This window comes from Lissotriton helveticus, chromosome 7 (assembly GCF_964261635.1).
Source record: "Lissotriton helveticus chromosome 7, aLisHel1.1, whole genome shotgun sequence".
NCBI lineage: Eukaryota > Metazoa > Chordata > Amphibia > Caudata > Salamandridae > Lissotriton > Lissotriton helveticus.
Window position 1 is genome coordinate 500076253 of NC_136068.1, and position 18853 is coordinate 500095105.

Below are 18853 nucleotides of genomic sequence, written 5' to 3' on the forward strand. Positions count from 1 at the left end.
TTTGAGGCCCAAACACCTGAGATGGAGAATGTTACCCTACTGCACTCACTCAGGCCATTAGACAAAAAGATCCTCTATCTGACAAAGATATCCACACCTTCCTCCCATCATATAACTTATCACACCCTGATAACATAGAAAATCGTATTCTAATCTAATCCATTCCATCGAACCCACACAGAGAACTAAGGCTCAACCACAGAGCTGTAAACAAGCACAACCTTAGGCGAATTACCCTCACACAGACTACCCCAGCTAATTCCATACCCCATCTGAAATGCATGGTACTCAATTGCAGATTGGCTGCCAGGCAAGCAGTGGATATTGCTTACGTTATCCTCTCACATGATCTTGACCTCCTAATCCTGACTGAAACTTGGCTAAATGATTCCTCTGTACCTATCCTTGACATACTAGCCCCTCCAAATAATGACATCACTCGACTTAACTTAAACAGTCACAATCCCCTGTTCTATCATCATGCGAATACTTATGCATGAATATCACATGTAACAACAGGCCACTATGCAAACTGCACATGCTATACCACCCTCCAGGAGATAACCTTTCTTTCATAGATCAAATTAGGAAAATCATCTCAACAAACACGGGACACCACTGTACCCAAATCTTCCTTGGAGACTTCAACCTTAACTGGAATTATCTGAATGACCCTGCAGTTATCAGCCTAAAACCTTTCTTTCTGACCTCATCCTGATCCAAATCGGCAACAGTCCTACACACGACAAAGGAGCAACCTTAGAACCTATCATTGCGATGGCCAACTCTATTTATCTTGAATCTATCCTCCCCTGTGACTGATCTGACCACCACTGCATCACATTCCTCATTACTAAATCTGTGAGAACAAATACAGCTCAACTAACAAAACTCAAACTCTGGAAAAGGAGCATGCGAAACATTAACCTCAATGAATTGACATCTCTCAGTAATAACATCCGGCCTCCTCCTGGAGACATGTCAGACAGATATTGTAGGAAGGGGGAGTCTCTGGTTGGCGCAGTGCAATACTGGCGACAATCAGGGCCTCTCTCTTCCTCGTCAGGGCTGAGGGTTACCTTCAAGACAACCTCTGCTTACCCTCTAGGTAGTGTGGCTTAAGCAGTCTTAGGCTAATCTCTGGGGCATATAAGGTTAAACATTTGCAATATTACACCGTCACAACCAACCCACCACACAATGACACCAAACTGTATTTGTAAAAATATATTCTCTTTATATAAATTTCAAGCAGGCTTGTAAATACAGTCTTGGTTATTTCAAATGCAGGTTCCAGTTACTCTTTAGGTTAAGTTGCCACAGTTCTTTCTCAGTAATAAGCAATCTTTGTTTAGTGTTATTCCCAAACAGTTCTTTCAGTGTTCTTTCCTTTCAAAGAGAAAGCCTCTCTCTGTTCTGGGGCTTTGGGACCCTCCCCGGCCTTCGGAGCGCCTTGCAGCGCCTCTCCTGCCTTCAAGGGTGAAACTGACTCGGCCCCTACCAACTCTCACGCATCTCGCGGTAGGCTTGGAATGGACACCAGAGAGGGGCTTGAAAAACCCTGGGCCTTTTCCAGAGGTGGGGGCTGAGCTCGGAGCAGAGCAGCAAGCAGGCGATCAGAGGAGCCCCGGGCCTTTTCCAGAGGTGGGGGCTCCCGGCTGCAGTGAGGAGCAGGGAAGGGTGAGAGGAGCCTCTGGGGCCAAGGCACCTTCAGGAATGCTTTCTTTCAGGAATTGTCAGTGCAGAGGGGTCCCTTCTGACAGCGGAGGATCTCCGGGAGGCAAGGCACCCTTCACAGTGCGGGGTGCGGCCTCTCCTGGGGGGGCAGAGCAAGGCAGGGCAGCCGGGTGCAATCAGATGCACGGGGTCCAGGCTACAGGCTGCTCGAGTCCCCGGGATTCCGGCGGGAGGGGCTGAAGTCTCCTCAAGGGCTCCGTGAAGCAGGCAGGGGTAGAGGAGCAGCCGGCCTTAGCCCTGGGGCAGAGAGCGACTCCGGGTGGAGCGAGGCTCTCAAGGGCAAGAGGGCAGGCTGGCTCCCGAGTACCACGGCCCTAGGAGGGGGCGAGAGGGGGCAGACTTCACCTCCGGCGGGAGGAAATACTCGGCCTCAGGCAGGGGACGAGCCAAAGCACAGGAGAACCCACTGGTCCTGGGGTTCAGTTCAGGGGGCAAGCTCAATCAAGCCCTTGGAGATCTTTCAGCAGAGTTTGGCACAAGTTGAATAAAAGCAAAGTCTTTCCGTCTTTCTTCTCCTGCTCTCCTTCAGCAGCAAGGCACCCACCACAGGCCAGTCTCTTGGGGTCAGAGTCAGTACTTCTCCATGCAGCTTCCAGGGTCCTTCTCTTCAGGCAGAGCTTCTTCTTTGCGCAAACTGGATCTAATTTACAAGGAGCAGGGCTCCTTCTTTTATACCCAGTTTCTTTTGTTCTAGCAAGCCAGGGGGGCCTCTGCATAACTGCTCCAGTCTCTGAGTACTTGTTGTGGGTACTTCTGGCTTCTGTATTCAGTGTGAGTGCAGGCACATCAGCCGCTCCCCAGGGGGGCGGAGCCGGCATTGTGAGGGCAGGAGTGGCCTGAGCACTTTGTTGACAAGCTTCGGTCCTTCCTGGGCCAGGTGCAGGCTGAGTCATCAGTCGCTCCCCAGGAGGGCGGAGCCAGCATTGTGGGGGCAGAGCACAGCCTGATGCATCATTCAGGGGAAACTCCCACCACCCACTAAGGTGTCATCCTGCTATTCACAACCTGTCAACTCCCAGCCCTGTCACTCACACACTCAGACAGTCAGATACACACAAGAGCAGAGGCGGGCTGAAATGGTTAGACAAGCAAATGCTAGCTTTCTAAAAGTAGCACCTGCAAACACAGGATATTAAAATAAACTTTACTAAAAGAAGTATTTTATTATTCTGAGTTCAGGCATACTAAACATTAATTTCTACCATGTCCCCTGAGCCTGCTGGGATTATAGAGTGTAATAATTCCAGCAGCCCATCTGGCCTAGAAGGGAACTGGTAGCCTTACAATAGTGAAAAACGAATTTGGCAGTAATTCACTATTAGAACATGCCACACACATCAGGGCATGTTCTACCTTACACTTACAATGCACCCTGCCCTCAGGCCTACCATAGGGGTGACTAATATGAAGTTAAGGGAAGGTTTAGGGGCTGGCAAGTGTGTGCACTTGCCCAGCCAGGGTGACAGTACCAGACTGCACGCAGGTTCTGCAATGGCAGACCCTAGACACATTTTAAGGCTGCTTCTGTGGGTGGCGCAACCAGCGCTGCAGGCCCACTAGCAGTATTGGCATTCACAAGCCCTGGCACTCCTAGTGCACTTTACTAGGGACTAACAGTAAATCCAATGAACCAATCATGGACATCAATCACATGTACACTTTTCAGTAGGGAGAGCATATGCACTTTGGCACTGGTCAGCAGTGGCAAAGTGCCCAGAGTCATTAAACCAACAAAAACAGGTCAGAGAGAGTATTGGAGGAAGGCAAAAAGTTTAGGGATGACCCTGCCAAGAGGCCCAGGTCCAACACAACCCCCTTCCAGCCAAAACGCAGGGTAGACCAATCACCACTGTGATGGGCTTCCCTGCTTAGGGCGATAGAACATGGACCTGGCCCGCAACAGCAGGGGCACACTCCAGTTCTACGCCAATCTGAACCTATTTCAAATCCTCTGTCCACACTCTCAGGGTCCACCCCGCTGATCAATGGGGCACCCTTCTCTTCCTCTGTGGACACCACCTGTGCAGCCTCTAACCTTAACTTGCTCACAGGTGTGTCCCAACAGACAGACATCAAGTCATAGCGGCCACTGACAGTAGTCAGAGATGAGACCCAGGCCTCATGCCTCTCAGGGCTCTCAAACCTCTGTGGCATTAGAGAGTGGGGGGCAGTAGCCCCAGGTGCTTGGCACCCTTTGTCCACTCTCCCTCCTGTCAGGTCAGGTATGTCATCCTGGCACTGACCCACCAGCCCCAGGTCTGTACCAGGCGGCTGTACCAAAGACTGGGGTGGCCTTTCCCACACCCGGTCCTCCTCCTTGGGGCTCTGTACCCTCCCACCTGGAGTGGTACCCCCTTCCAGAATTGTCAGGGCACCTGTGGCAGGTGACCTGCACAATTCGCCCACCAGTTCAGGGGTGCTATCCTGCAACTGGGGCACCAGGTCAGGGGGGACACCCTGCACCTGGCCCTTAAACCTAGGGTCTAAACCCTCAAGTTGACCCGGGGTCAGAGGCGAGGACTCCCTCCCTCTGCACCCCTTTCCAGAGTACTGCCCACTCCCAACCGGAGTGGTACCCCTAGAAGCGACATGGGCCAGGACACTGATTACAGTGGTCCTGCCCTCCAGGTCAGACAACACCTGACCCTGGCTTCTCAACTCAGGGACCCAACCCTGCAGTTGAACACTTGCCTGGCGCACCCGGACTTTCCGGCGAGCACGCCTGCCCCCCCTGAGGGTGGCACATAGCTCATGTGTCGTGCGACAGTCTGCCCGGCGCAGATCTCCCAAACCCTGTCCCTCTGACAGTGTGGGAAGATCCCCCAGGACAGAAGTGGTGTCCCCCTGGTCATTCACTGGGGACACAGCCCTGCTGGCTGGCCCCTGACCCACTGGTTCTTCCACTGGGGACTCTTTCCCCCTCTCGCCCCTCTTTCTGGACTTCTGTACCCTCCCAACTGGAGTGGTACTGCCAGTCACCAGAACTACTGGAGCCCTGTTTACAGAGCCTCCACGTTCTCTAGCCACTGGGGGATCCCCCTCAGCGGGTGACTCATCCGGACAGCCTAGGCTCCCCACCTGGTGTTCCCTTAAAGAACCATCCAGGCTCTGAGACTGAGGTTGGGCACTACCGGGACAAAACCCATTCTCACTCCTTCCCCTTAAGGACAGGACGTGAGGCCCTACACCCATCTCACTACTACAGGACCTAGCTGGGCTACTCTGCGCCACTTCCACCACTCTGGGCTGGAAGATACCTGAGACACTCCCCACAGGATCACACCCCAATGCCTCTCCAGACCCTCGGGAATCCACCACAAGGTCTGCCTCCAATGTGAGCTCCCTGGGGCCAGAGAACTCACTCTCAAACAGGTGTTGGCATAGCTCTGGAAAACTGGGACTTAAAGTATGCTCTCCCACAATTGGATTACACAGCCCCCTAGTAGGGTTAACCAAATTATCCTTCACCTCACCATCCAGCGCCTCACACACATACTCCACACCATTCTTCTGAGACTGGCCAGACAGTAGCGAACTGTCTCTGTCACACAACCCACACTCTTCTGGGCGGTCCTTACACTCACCCACCAGGACCTCAACCATGGGGGAATCCCTCCCACCACTAGGACCATGAACTCCTACGCCAGCTACCCTATTCCCTTCAGGGACGCTGCGCACTACTGGAGCTACCTCATGCCCTTGAACCTCCTGGTGTATGTTAACCCCCTCCAAGTCAGGTGCCATATCTCTAGGTGCGCGCGCTATGCTGTCTGCACTAGATACCTGAATGTTGCTGCCACCATCTGAGCTGGACTCCACCTCCAACTCAGCAAAGCTCAATCTCTGAGCTACACACATTTCTTGTTGCTGGGCTGAAGCCCTCCTGGCCTCAAGCGCCTCGAGCTCCAAGTCAAGTTTCCTCATTCTTAAGTCATGCGCAAGCTCCATTTTCATTACTTCCAGGGCTAACCTCCTAGATTCTAGCTCCAGTTGCCCATTTATTTCCAGCTCTGCCAACTTCAATTCATGATCTCGGGTTGCCTGTCTGTCCGCCAGCTCCTCTGGCGACAGACCTCGGCCAGAAACACTGCTACCCAATGGGGAGGTTGCACCCCTACACTCTGGAGTCAGGGGTCCCTCCAGCTGCTGTTCTGCATCCTCAAATTCAAAATCCTTTCCAGGGGCATTCCTTGCCTTGACCCAGGCCCTCAGCGCCTTTTGGAACTGCTCCCTTCTGGAGAGTCCGGTCATGGAAATGTTCAAATTTTTGCAGAAGCTCCTGAGCTGTTTCCCAGTGTAGTTTTCTAGTTTCTCCCAATCACAGTCAATAGAAGAAATGGATGCTGCCTTTTCCATTTTCACTGACACAGGCATGACTTCAAAAACACATGGAGATCTCTTCTCGCAAATCATAAATCCAAAAAAAACAAAGTCTGTGGCTTAGTTACTGGACTGTCATCACTGTGCAATGGTCAATAGTTAAGGCATGAACACTGCAAATGTAAATTCGCTATCCTCACCGCTGCGTCCAATGTAGGAAGGGGGAGTCTCTGGTTGGCGCAGTGCAATACTGGCGACAATCAGGGCCTCTCTCTTCCTCGTCAGGGCTGAGGGTTACCTTCAAGACAACCTCTGCTTACCCTCTAGGTAGTGTGGCTTAAGCAGTCTTAGGCTAATCTCTGGGGCATATAAGGTTAAACATTTGCAATATTACACCGTCACAACCAACCCACCACACAATGACACCAAACTGTATTTGTAAAAATATATTCTCTTTATATAAATTTCAAGCAGGCTTGTAAATACAGTCTTGGTTATTTCAAATGCAGGTTCCAGTTACTCTTTAGGTTAAGTTGCCACAGTTCTTTCTCAGTAATAAGCAATCTTTGTTTAGTGTTATTCCCAAACAGTTCTTTCAGTGTTCTTTCCTTTCAAAGAGAAAGCCTCTCTCTGTTCTGGGGCTTTGGGACCCTCCCCGGCCTTCGGAGCGCCTTGCAGCGCCTCTCCTGCCTTCAAGGGTGAAACTGACTCGGCCCCTACCAACTCTCACGCATCTCGCGGTAGGCTTGGAATGGACACCAGAGAGGGGCTTGAAAAACCCTGGGCCTTTTCCAGAGGTGGGGGCTGAGCTCGGAGCAGAGCAGCAAGCAGGCGATCAGAGGAGCCCCGGGCCTTTTCCAGAGGTGGGGGCTCCCGGCTGCAGTGAGGAGCAGGGAAGGGTGAGAGGAGCCTCTGGGGCCAAGGCACCTTCAGGAATGCTTTCTTTCAGGAATTGTCAGTGCAGAGGGGTCCCTTCTGACAGCGGAGGATCTCCGGGAGGCAAGGCACCCTTCACAGTGCGGGGTGCGGCCTCTCCTGGGGGGGCAGAGCAAGGCAGGGCAGCCGGGTGCAATCAGATGCACGGGGTCCAGGCTACAGGCTGCTCGAGTCCCCGGGATTCCGGCGGGAGGGGCTGAAGTCTCCTCAAGGGCTCCGTGAAGCAGGCAGGGGTAGAGGAGCAGCCGGCCTTAGCCCTGGGGCAGAGAGCGACTCCGGGTGGAGCGAGGCTCTCAAGGGCAAGAGGGCAGGCTGGCTCCCGAGTACCACGGCCCTAGGAGGGGGCGAGAGGGGGCAGACTTCACCTCCGGCGGGAGGAAATACTCGGCCTCAGGCAGGGGACGAGCCAAAGCACAGGAGAACCCACTGGTCCTGGGGTTCAGTTCAGGGGGCAAGCTCAATCAAGCCCTTGGAGATCTTTCAGCAGAGTTTGGCACAAGTTGAATAAAAGCAAAGTCTTTCCGTCTTTCTTCTCCTGCTCTCCTTCAGCAGCAAGGCACCCACCACAGGCCAGTCTCTTGGGGTCAGAGTCAGTACTTCTCCATGCAGCTTCCAGGGTCCTTCTCTTCAGGCAGAGCTTCTTCTTTGCGCAAACTGGATCTAATTTACAAGGAGCAGGGCTCCTTCTTTTATACCCAGTTTCTTTTGTTCTAGCAAGCCAGGGGGGCCTCTGCATAACTGCTCCAGTCTCTGAGTACTTGTTGTGGGTACTTCTGGCTTCTGTATTCAGTGTGAGTGCAGGCACATCAGCCGCTCCCCAGGGGGGCGGAGCCGGCATTGTGAGGGCAGGAGTGGCCTGAGCACTTTGTTGACAAGCTTCGGTCCTTCCTGGGCCAGGTGCAGGCTGAGTCATCAGTCGCTCCCCAGGAGGGCGGAGCCAGCATTGTGGGGGCAGAGCACAGCCTGATGCATCATTCAGGGGAAACTCCCACCACCCACTAAGGTGTCATCCTGCTATTCACAACCTGTCAACTCCCAGCCCTGTCACTCACACACTCAGACAGTCAGATACACACAAGAGCAGAGGCGGGCTGAAATGGTTAGACAAGCAAATGCTAGCTTTCTAAAAGTAGCACCTGCAAACACAGGATATTAAAATAAACTTTACTAAAAGAAGTATTTTATTATTCTGAGTTCAGGCATACTAAACATTAATTTCTACCATGTCCCCTGAGCCTGCTGGGATTATAGAGTGTAATAATTCCAGCAGCCCATCTGGCCTAGAAGGGAACTGGTAGCCTTACAATAGTGAAAAACGAATTTGGCAGTAATTCACTATTAGAACATGCCACACACATCAGGGCATGTTCTACCTTACACTTACAATGCACCCTGCCCTCAGGCCTACCATAGGGGTGACTAATATGAAGTTAAGGGAAGGTTTAGGGGCTGGCAAGTGTGTGCACTTGCCCAGCCAGGGTGACAGTACCAGACTGCACGCAGGTTCTGCAATGGCAGACCCTAGACACATTTTAAGGCTGCTTCTGTGGGTGGCGCAACCAGCGCTGCAGGCCCACTAGCAGTATTGGCATTCACAAGCCCTGGCACTCCTAGTGCACTTTACTAGGGACTAACAGTAAATCCAATGAACCAATCATGGACATCAATCACATGTACACTTTTCAGTAGGGAGAGCATATGCACTTTGGCACTGGTCAGCAGTGGCAAAGTGCCCAGAGTCATTAAACCAACAAAAACAGGTCAGAGAGAGTATTGGAGGAAGGCAAAAAGTTTAGGGATGACCCTGCCAAGAGGCCCAGGTCCAACAGATATGATTTTCCAAACCACTACACTATTTCCATGAAGAATAGTCTAGACTCGATCGCACTGTTACAGCTAAAATGATTGCCCACTAAAGATTCCAAACCATGGTACAATGGTAGCCTCAATACAGAAAGACGTAACCTGAGACTTGCTGAACGACAGTGGAGATCCTCAATGTCCCTCACATACCCTTAGCATTTCAGAATACTGAGAAACAATTATTACAAAAGAATCATACGTTTGAAAGCAGATTGCTTTAGGAACCAACTAGATTTAGCTAGAAACCGGCCAAAAATACAATTTGAACTTGTTAAAATACAATCAAATGGCCTACCCAAACCGTTCCTAGCTGGAGCCAGTCCGCTACCAAACTGTGAGGAATTTGCTTCTTTCTTCCTTGACAAGACTGAAAACATGAGAAATAATTTGCAGATGGAATTGGAGCATCATCCTCTCCTACCTCATTCCAGCCTCTCCCCTTCTCAGATTGTTGTACCCTCATGTCTACCTGGGCACATCCTCATAAACAACTTCTGATGGATTATTTCAAAACCTTTCAGGAAAGCACTGTTCTCAAAATTCTAGCAGCGATGAAACCCTCAAACCACTTCAACGACCCTCTACCCCTCAGTTTCTTCAATGTGATGAAACCGTTGATACTCCCACTTTGAATCAAGATTTTAAATGCCTTTCTACTTTAAGGCATTATCCCTGACTGCCAAAGTCTTGGCAGGTTTACCCCATCAGATCACACTGACCTAAACAACTTCTGTCCTATCTCCAACAATCCAACTCTAGCCAAGCTCCTTGAGAAATATCTGTATGCGTCCAACTCTGTAACCACATTGAACAGTTCTGTATTTTAGATCAATTCCAAATCGGATTTTGTCTGGGGTGTAGCATTGAATCAGTTCTTACATACATAGTGGATGAGGCATTAAAATGTTGGATCAGAACAAATCTTGCCCTGTAATCCTTCTTGACCTATCTTTGGCATTTGATACGGCTAAGCACAACAACCTACTAGACTTACTGGAACAAAGAATAGGGTTATCAGGGTCTGTCCTAAACTTGTTCACCTCATTTCTCCAAAACAGAACTCAAATATTCAAGATTAATAGGTTCCTATCCAAGGCCACTCTGGTCACACTAGGGGTCCCCCAGGCTTCCTCCCTCTCACCCACTCTCTTTAACTTGTTCCTGGAGCATCTAACGGAAATTATGAGTTCATCCAACATCCACTTTCACATGCACACTGACAACGCCCAATTATACCTGAATGTCTCCTCCCTCGCAGACATCAGATCCCTAAACTTAACTCTACAGAAAACCCAAAGTTGGCTGGCAGGCAACCGCCTCAAACTAAACATTCTCAAAACCGAATTCCTCCTTATCGCTCCACCAAACCAGTCACCCGTCATTGAGGAATGGATGAAACAACTAATAGCCCTCAACTTCGTGCCACTCCAAGATCGATGTGAATAAATCTCAACAAGAACCTTAACATGCAGAAGCACATCAGTGCTGCCACCAAAGGAGTGAACACCCAAATGAACATCTTCAGAAAATTAAAACCCTTTCTCCCCTTCAACGACTTCCAGTCTACAGCGCAAGCTCTAGTGATTCCCAGGTAAGACTATGGAAGTGCAATCCTTTGCGGCTTGCCCAGATTCAATACGGCTCCTCTAAGGGCCTTCCTTAACTTTGCTGCAAGACTCATCACAGGATGAAAAAGAAACAACCACATCAGCCCAGATTTTAAATCCCTGAATGGGCTCCCTTGCGAAGCAAGAACTCAGTTAAAAGTTGCCTGCATGAACCATAAAGCCCCACACTTCAATACCCTGAGATAACTGCTTCAGAAGCTGCAACAATCTGGCAACTGCAGACCCTCCAGAAGCTCCAGCACCTTACTGCTCAAACCACAGAGATTTTATAAAAAGAAAACCTACAACCGAGCTTTCTTTGGGATCACCTCGAGAATTTGGAACTCCTTGCCCCATGAAATCAGACTGAATCCCTCAACTACATCTTTCAAGAAAGAAGTTAAAGTACTACTTATGAAAAAAGTTCTGCCCTAGATCCTAGGATCTCCTCTCTCCGTAGCTTTCATGACACATCAATTACACTCATGACTACTGCACTCTGTTATCGTTTTTGTTTTATCGGTCCTAACATTGTGGTTATCTCTCCCTTAGCTGAGGGGTTGCCATCTCCTGTGCTGTTCTCGACTGTGATATAATTGGTTCTATTTGTCTCTGCTGTCTGAACATTTGTAAAGCACTCTGATACTCACAAGGGTCATGTTCGTGGTATATAAAACTTCTTAAACATGATTTTAACGCTTAGTCCTAGTGTTACAGATTACGGTCGATCACAAGATGTTTGTATGTTTGTTCATTGTTTGAGTTGCCATGCATGGCAGAGATGCTGAATATGTCACTTTGAAACTTCAATAAAGAGTTTTTAAAACTTTGGAACAAAACCCCAAAAACATCTTAAATACAAATAAAAAAATCTGCATTGACTAGATATCCACAGTTGGTGTTTTGTGTTTTTTAGGTCCATTTTCACACACAAATTTAATTTGAACATCTTCGGTTCTACTGACTGGATTTTTGTTGTTTTTGGTCTTATGTTATTTATTAAACAAAGTACTATTTTTCTAACTTGGTATGGATCCGGTTTGTGTGGTGTTTTCACTTTATTACTGTTTGAAGTGTTGCACAGGTTGATTGAGGATTGACTTGTGCCTCACCCTGACAACAATTGTGGCTGCTCCTTGACCAGGGCTCACCCCCCAGTTGACCAACAACCCCATTTCTCACACTGCCCAACTTAGCACAGTGAATGAATGGGCACATGGACCCTTAAATGTACCAACCTTTAGAATGAATGGGTATGTACCACGCAATGAATGTACCCTACATATGCTAGAAGGAGGCATAATGCATAGCAACGTGTCAACCACAGTGGTTGATACATGGTATATGATACATGGGATATGCTCAACAGGGCAATGGATTGGAAAAACAGATTGACCATTAAAACGACACTGTGAGTTTGAGCCAGACTCAAAGCAGTGATTATGTTAGCAGGGGTAAAACTATTCAAAGGTGAAGACAGATTTTTAATAACTATTAAGGAAAAGTCACTTTTAAAAAGTCAACTTTTTCCTGCCCGACATTTCTGGAGGCTAATTTGCATTAGTCCTCCAGCCTCTCCCAGCCGGTGCTCAGCCTTGAATATGTGTGAACAAGGTGTGAGATGCCCCACAAGAGTAAAAAATAAGCTGATGCGAATGTGCAAAGATGACTCTTCAGAACTCCACTGAATGTTCAGAGTGGGAGCTGTGGTCATCCTCTGACACCATGCTGTCAGTTCCTGCTTGACAAGTCTGTTAGGCCATGTGTAAAACTTGGGGTACACATGAAAGGGAGAGAGCAGGATGCCAAGACAATTCTTGTAGATCCACTGTCTGGTTGCTGAAATGCTCAGCTTCTGGCTTACCAGACTTCTGTCTTTGGGTTTGTTGTGGGTACAATACCTGCTCCAAACTGGATATTAGTGTTAGATTCAGGAGGACAGTAGTGATTCTCCTATGACACTCATACACACACCCTACCCTTCAGGGACCAAGTTTAGTGTGTCTGAAGATTTTTGATATCTTGGAAATGCCCTGACACATGGCATTTGGAGCCTGTTTGCAGTAAGGCAAATAAGAACCACTGAAAAAGAGGGTAGGCTGGGCCCAATAATGTTCACTTGATTGGTTTGGGAGTGCTCAGGAGTCACCCCCACTTACTAGCTGGGGCCAGGCATAAATGTACCCATGCCAGAAAAGGACTTGACCTGCAGTCTGAGACCTAAGAGGAGCAATGAATGACTGTACCTGCTCCCTCTTGTACCAGGAAAAAGAAGTGGGCTTCAGTGGTCATTTGGCTGACCTCCTGTGTGACTACAGGGAGCCAACAAGCTGAAAGAGGCCTTTTCCCTGAAGTAGCCAGTTGATTAGTGTCCACTACTTGGACTGGACTTTGCTGTTGGCCTCTGCCTGATACCCTTAGAGTCTCTATATGCCCTCTCCTGATGACCAGGTTGTCTTAGAACTCAGTTCCTCTGGTTGGTTGGGACCTAAAAGACTAAGGGCTTAATTTAGTGTTTGGCGGATGGGTTAATCCATCACAAACGTGACGGATATCCCATCCGCCATATTAGAAGCTGCATTGGATATCAAAGTGTCGTTGCAATGGTTAACTAGCAATCATCTGAAATTAAATACATAAAAAACGGAATTCCTATTAATATCCCCTCCAAAGAACTCCGCAAATGTGAAGGAATGGACCAAACTGATCACAGAGCTAAACTGCATCCCTATCCTAGTTGACCCAACCAAATCACTAGGAATCACGCTTGATAAGAACCTAGACATGAAATGCCACCTCAAATCAATGGCAAAAAGTTCCCGTTTTCACCTGAACTATATTAGAAAAGTGAAACCACTCATTACTACGCCAGACCTCAAATTGGCAGTTCAATCTTTAGTTATATCAAGGATTGAATACAGCAGTACAACATTAGCAGGTCTACCTAAAATCCCCACTGCACCATTAAAAGCCTGTCTCAATTCGGCCATATTTCCCCACACCAGAAGGCATTAAACTGGCTACCATATGAAGCCAGAATTCAACTTAAACTGGCATGTATTACCCACAAAGCGCTTCACTACAAAACGCCAATGTACTTAGCCCAGAAAATTGAGCTATCCGGGGGAAGCAGACCGTCCCAGAATGCCAGAGAACTGTTGCTGAAACCTCCCATCTTCAAGAAGAAAACAAACGTATGACAGAGCATTCTCCGGAGCGGCTCCCGGAATCTGGAATTCATGCCCTCCAAATATTGGAAACATTTCAAACCCGTCAACATTCAAGAGGGAAGCGAAGATCTTCCTAATGAGCAAGTTCCTACCCTAAACAATGACTGATCATCATCTGCATCGTGGTTAATAGCCGGACGTCACATAGTCCTGTCAGATATGGATGCACCCTGCACAAAAGGATCACAAAGGCACCAAAACTACCCAAAGACTGATGCCAACTAGATCTGATGTAGGTGTTACCTCACCAGGTCAACAACGAATGTAAGAATAAGCTCACCAGTTAGCTGCGAAGACCTCTTAGACTGTACATTACTACAATTAATGTATCTTTGTAATATTGATGTAAAAGATAAGACAGGTACACATCGGAACCATATGTATAATACTACTGTTATACCTTTTTGTACACCAAACCAATCCTAATCTTGTTATTGTTGAAACTGATAAGAAAGGCATGTACCGGAACCATATGTATATTACCTTTGTGATACCCATCGTGTTCTAAACTATTTACCTCATGTAACTGTGAAGCGCTCTGATACCCTTGGGTCACGTACGCGCTATATAAAACTCTATAACTAAATAAATAAATAATGTAGTTGTAATACTGCGGATGGGATATCCATCACATATTGACAGAGTAACCTATCCTCAGAACACTAAATCAGGCCCTAGGTCAAAAGATAAAATCTCTGACCAGAAGAACCTGGTTGAACTATCCGATCCATGCTCCATCGTGGTCGGTCTTCAATCGTGCCTAGGTCTCAGTTTACTGTGACCATTCACTATCATTGGCATTTTTTGCTTTCTAGCGCTATTTCTACTTAAAACTTTAATATTCATATTTCCAGTCTCCCTTATTGAATTTTTGCCATTTTGGTGTGATATTGTTTATTACATTTTACTCTATTTTTCTCGTTCAATTTGGGATTTCCATTGTGTTGCATTTTAACTTTATTACTGTTTCGGTACTTCATAAATACTTTACACATTGCCCTAAGTCAGAGGTCTTCAAACTGTGGGGCGCGCCCCCCTTGGGGGGCGTGGATGGGTTCCCAGGGGGGCGCGAATGACTCTGCATTTGCATGTAAATGAAGATGGCCTGGAAGTGCTGCGATGTTTATTTGCTGCATTTCCAGGCTGTCTTCATTTACTTCCAGCCCTTGTGAGAACAGTGATCAGCATGCCATGGGGGCGGAGGTCAGGAAGTGTGCTGGCAGGGTCAAAAAGGATGCTAAAAACACACAATTATTTGCAATGCAATAGGTCTCCAATTTGTGAGAGTTGGAGCTATTGCATTGTAAATGATGTTTCTTGAGGAATTGCTGAAAACAAAAGACATTTATGTATTTTTATTTTTGCCCATTTCAATTCCTGACCTATGTGAGGATTGCTCAAGAATGTATTTAACCAACATCCTGCTAACAGCAAGAGTACCAAAATAAGTGCTTCAAAACCCATTAAATATCACAGAGTTAACAACTGGCTGTATTTATTATGATACATAAACATCAATAATTTTCAAAGCACCTGATGCCACGTTCCTTCCTTGTTCCTTTCTGGGGAGAGGCCAGAGCTTTGTCTGGAAGTGGAAGTTTCTTTTGACTCATCATAGCACAGAAGGTTAATATGCCTGCTGCACAGAACATGTCTGATTCAGATCACAAAGTACATACACTATAAATAGGTCAATGGGTTATGGTTTTTCTCAGAGAGATCTTTTTGTTACTTGCAGTTTAAAAGTTAAAATACTAATATATAGCTGAGTGCTATTAACTGTCATCAAGGAGCTGCATGCAAACTGCAAGGAATATATTACAGCTACATATTTTTTTGTCCAGTTTTTCCTTATCCTAGTATTGCAAAAAGGATTCATTTGGGTAGAAATCAAGTCTTCTTATTAAAGAAAACCGCTCACAATGGTGTTACATTTTCAATTCTGAATTTGTGCTTTTCCAGACCAAGGACTCTTAAACTATACTGCCTACTAGTATGCATAACATGTGACTCCTACACCTTGAAGGCCTCTGTCTTATGTAACATTTCCTATACACGGATTAACACTTGTATGATTGTCTCCATGCAACGTATGTGTGATGTAATGTGTTCTGACACTTTAAACTGGTAGGAGTGGCGCTATACAACTAAATTAATCTAAAAGACAGTGGTAATGGAGACATGGGGGGCATTGTCAAATGGTGGTAGTGAGGGAATCCGTGGCGAGGTGGTCATGGGGGGGGGCGTCAACAAACATTGTCGCACAGGGCGCCACCAGGACTAAGGCCGGCCCGGATGCCTTTATTACAGAAATTTCCTTAGTCCCGAATCTTGTGGTAGCTGTTTTTTTCTGCTTGAATCATGATTATAAGAAATGTGGTAATTACATAATAACAGTGTTGGTAAATTCAATTGTTATTTCCTATGAGGTTTAAATGCACTCCACACAGGGAGGGACTTGCAGGGCACTGGGTGGATTGGTAGGTACTGCCCTCTTCACCCCGGGAGATTTGGGAGTGGTAATTGCTTCACAGCACTGAATTCACAACCGAGCAGTTACTCTAGCAAAGCACTGAGCCTACTAGCCAACTCTGGTACAGGGACAATAGGCTTCAGCAGCAGGTTGAGCACTGGGAAAGAGCTGCAGTCAGAGAAAGAGGTATTAGTTATAGAGGTCAAGCTCATCAAAAGGCACCAAGGACGAGTTTAGAGGTAACAGGGAAAAGAGCAACGGAAAGTAAGAGGAGAATGGTGGAATGAAAGGAAGGCAGGCTTGGTTCAGGGGCAGATAGGCTGGTTCGGTGCAAAGAAATATTGGAGTCAGGACAAAAGGCAAAAGGGTTCGTCTCTAACAGAAGTTGCCAAGATGAAGTTAAAGAAGAAATTGTTAAAGGGGGTGGGAATTGTTTAGCGGCCAATGGAATAGTTAATGTTTGTTCGAGTGCTGTGAGGACATATTAATCTGAGCGGCAATAAGCAGATGGTTGTTTTTTGTACCTGAGCTCAAACGGCCTTATGACAACAGCAACAAGATGTCCGTGGTTATCCCATCCCAAAGTATGTTTGGGAGATTAAATAGCTGCTGAATCCACGCTCAACATATTTAAAAAACATGGCAGAAGACCACAAAAGAAGTGAATTGTGGAGCAAAATAAACCGCAACATACGTAGAACTAGGTTCACTTAAAAACACAAGTGTGCAACAAGAATGTATTTGTCTTCCTGTACTGCACACTAAAGCAGAACTATTGAAAAGACATACATCTGTCCTCCAGAATAGAATGTTTGTAAGTACTAGTTTACAGACATGAAAATTGGATATGCAGTACTATGCAGCAGATGATGGATTACGTAGCAAATGCGGTAATATAAGTAGCCTTTTTTTTCTTTAAAAAAGGCCATTCAGTAGTGAAGCAGGTACTGCTGCCAGGTGTGTAAGTGGCCACTGCTGATAATCAATAATTAAGCAGATGTAGCAGGACTGGGGCCCATGGGTTTGAGGGACCCACTGCATCACAGTTATCACTGTCTACCTTTAAAAAAGAGGCATGGGAGCTTATTTTCCTTTTTAGCATTAGGACTGAAGGAGACATAGTGTGGGAGCTTTATGTTTTTTTCTGAAAGGGACAGAGAACCTTATTCAAAATCGGAGTGATGGGCAGGCATGGTGAGGAAGAGGTGAAAGATGTAGAGGAGATAGCCTGCTACTCAGGACTGCTGTTATCAATAATACACCAGGTGTAGTTTCATTGGGGTCCAAAAGTGGGAGGGGCTACAACACCCCAATAATGGGGAGCAATATTTTTAGGAACACACATGTTTTTGTTTGATGCATTTGCTGTTTTATAAGTATCATACTTAGTGTGGTTTATGAGCTATTGAAAAAGTATTTCTGAAATCATCTCATTAGCCCGTCCCTTGCACACAGCCATGTCCCTCCCGCTCCACCAATCATTGCCTTAAAGTTTTGTAGGTGGGCCCGACCTCAAAACATGTTGTTTAGGGGGGGCTCAGAGCAAAAAAGTTTGAAGACCTCTGCCCTAAGTTAAGCTTGTCTGTACTGTGCCATAGATACTGGGGTTGAGCTCAGATTAATTTAGTGAGTTTGAGGATTCATCCTGACAAGAGTTGTGATTATTACTTGAGGTGGGCAGTTGCCCGTCGCAAATAATAATCCAATTTCTTCACTGACTGAGGAAGAAACCGGAGGAAGAAACCCTAGCTCTTGCCCTCTCCTACAACCCTTCCCTCGCCTCACCAAATCCGCTAGACCTCACTGAAAAATAAATCCTCGCCATTCTACAGGACTGCAGTGCTGCCCCAGCTACCCCTTGTCTATCAGACGTGAGTGCAGAACATCCCATCTGCACGGTCGCTATCAACCCATGCAGATCAGCTACCCGCTGTAACAGAAGTGTGACAAGAAGCAATCTAGCGCCCGTACATCTGTCTGCCCTGACTCCCGACACCCCCTCTGATGGCTCTCTGACTGGTCTTTTAATCAACTGCCGATTGGCAGTAAAGCATGCCGCTGATGTTGCTGCTCTCATCCTGAACAATAAGTTTGACTTAGCAATTCTAACAGAATCATGGCTAAACGATTCCTCATCCCCATGCCTGGACCTCTTAGTCCCGCCCAACTATAACATTGCTAGGCTGGACAGACAACATAGCAAGAAAGGAGGGGGCATCGCCTGCAACTATCGCTCGAACCTTCTTGTCACGGAGCTTCTGGCGGGTACCACCGACTCCTGCAAATACCTCGCCCTCTCAATTTTCAGTATCTCCACCCAACTGTGCAACCTGCACATCTTTTACCAACCTCCAGGCATGAACAACTCCTTCACTGACCACCTCATGGAAATTCTCACAGCAAAGAGCTCCTCCAATGGCAAAAACATTTTCCTCAGCTTTTTAAATTTGCACTGGAACGACCCCAAGGATCCTCATGTCAACGCCATTAAAGACCTCATGACCGATCAAGCTCTGACCCAATTTTGTTCACCCCCAACTCACTCATCAGGGGCCACTCTTGACTGGATCATCTCTAAGGAAGGTAACTGTCAAGCTTAACTCTATAGACCCCTGTGACTGGTCTGACCACCACGCCATTGCCTTCCTACTACCTGGCACCCACAAGACAAGGGCACCACAGCCGGT